The sequence below is a fragment of the Melopsittacus undulatus genome, chromosome 2 (assembly GCF_012275295.1).
Source record: "Melopsittacus undulatus isolate bMelUnd1 chromosome 2, bMelUnd1.mat.Z, whole genome shotgun sequence".
Taxonomy (NCBI): Eukaryota; Metazoa; Chordata; class Aves; order Psittaciformes; family Psittaculidae; genus Melopsittacus; species Melopsittacus undulatus.
The window spans coordinates 47,540,475-47,542,826 of NC_047528.1; the positions used below are offsets into that span (position 1 = coordinate 47,540,475).

General features: G+C 31.5%; 1 non-coding gene across 1 annotated transcript; it reads right to left on the bottom strand.

The window, feature by feature from the left end:
- Positions 1 to 1,278: 1,278 nt before the first annotated feature.
- Positions 1,279 to 1,438, bottom strand: LOC115947536 (U1 spliceosomal RNA). The gene has a single exon (XR_004081450.2). It is a non-coding gene; the product is annotated as a U1 spliceosomal RNA (small nuclear RNA).
- Between the last annotated feature and the right edge of the window lie 914 nt (positions 1,439 to 2,352).

Here is a 2,352-nt window from a genome sequence, read left to right on the forward strand (position 1 = left end):
TCTGTGTAGTATATCTAGTGTCAGCTCATGAACTGCCACAATATCATTTAACAGTCTCTATAGGAGGTAATAGATGACTTCCAAAAGCTTCAGCACTCCATAACATTTATCCACTTTTATTGCCAGGTTTCTTTAACAGTTTATTGCCAAATACTTGTAAATAGAAAATACTTTAACTAGTGCTTCCAAACGTAAATTCTTACCTTCTTTATGATTCAGACAAAGAAAAGATGACATGCTGCTTTTCTGAAACCAATGTACTTCTGTATGGCAATTCTGCTTGTGATTTTTATTTGCAGAAGGTTGTGTTCTTAAAAGAGGATAGCATAGATAGCACATGCTTTATTATACCCTTGTGCTAGATTATTGGGTTAGATGGATAAAATACATATCACTATTTTGGAATTTGAAAACAGTCTACAAAAAAATATATTCTGTCTGCTAAAAAAAAAAAGGCTGTGATTATCTTGAATGTTTACAGCTTGTTTTTTTACAGACTGTGTATCTGTGGAGATTAAGATACATGCTACTGAGCATAAAGCAAATAAGAATGATTCACAGAAAATCAGAGAGGTTATGCTGGAAAATTCCCATTGTATAAAAATGTTGTATCTGTATCTCTACAGTCAGGAAGGTCAGCTATTCAGTTTTTACTACATTTCAAATCTGCAAAATGATAAATGTAATTAAATTCCTTATATGTTCAAAACCCCTAAAACTTCAAAGGTAAATCATGCACTGACTTCTTTTTAATCTCTTCCATAGATTTAAACCTATCTCTATTATAGGGTAGAAATATGTAATGAAATTACTAAAATGTTGCTTTTTGCTAAACTAGAGAAACAGAAAGGGAGTGAATCAAAAGAGTTAAGCTACTTTCCTGCACTGAACCATACTGTTAAGGAACTTTCACTGAAACTATGGACACATTATCTTCATGGATTTCTGACTCACCATAGCAACCGCATTTAAAAAAAAAAAATTAATAAAAGCAATTTCATTAAATTTTCTGTTAAAATAAAATGTAACTAAGGGTAGAGAAATATAGATATGACAATACATATGTTTTCACACACTGTTTACTATCAATATATCATTCACAACATCATTATGAGTTATTTACCACTTTATGATAGAAAAGATCAGCTATGATTTTACTCACTGGGATAGAATCATACAATAGTTAGGGCTGGAAAGGACCTTAAGATCATCTAGTTCCAACCCCCTGCCATGGGCAGGGACACCTCACACTAAACCATGCCACCCAAGAAAAAATAAAAAGAAATAAATCGCAGTCCCCCTTTACCACAAATTATGCAGTCAAATTTCCCACATTTGGGGAAATCGCAGGGGTCAGCACACCCAGAGTGGAACGGATGAGCCTTGCCCCGGGAAAACCACCTGCTTGATCATGGTGTCTCCCCTGCCAGGTAAGTATGTTCTGTAAGGATATTCTGACCTTTTTGAATTTTCCTTAACTAAAGTTGAAAAAATGATTTTACAGCTAAATAAATCACCGTGTGAATACATTGGAAAATATAAAAACATTTACTTTCAACACTTTTTAATATTTATGTAGTTAATATCAGAAAATTTTACTATAGAGCATTAATTGGAAATAGTAAATATTACATTAAATTCATATAAAACATGTAAGACGAGTTAAATACGAATAAGAATGTTTTGACTGTTGTCAGTATCATTATTACTTCAATGATCATATATCACATAATCATAAGAATCTTTGTCTTTTTTATGGAAACATTTAATTTAGCAAAACTGTGCTTTATTCTGAAAAAATATTTCATTAAAATATTTACAATGGTTCTATTTATGGATTATTGGTAGCACAAGGCTGAGAAAGATTATATAATAGGACATTGCTTCTTTGAGGGACTTAATATGAGATTTTGATGTTTGGGTGTTTTAAAATATCTACACATACCCATTGTCTTATTATTTTTTAATAATGAATTAAGAGGAGTTTCTGGTTTTTGGATACTCAAAGAAATTATGGCAATGTACATGACCTTATGAAGAGGTCCATGGAGTGGCTACTCAAAACCTTGTCTTGGGTGAAATACATAAGTATGTTTGAAGAATTTAGTTTTAGTTGAACTGAAATCTTAACAGTTTAATCAATAACTTATTTTCCAGGTTTAATTATTATAGAGGAAAGAAAAAAAAGAATACATTTCAGAAGAAATTTCATAATAATAATAAAGTTTAAATTATTATAAACACACTTTCTTGCATCTACTATTTCTTCTGGTGGTATGCTCACCCTCCCACTGCTCCTCAGGGTCCTTTGGTCCTGAATTTCTGTACTTTTCTACATATGTTTTATGTTTG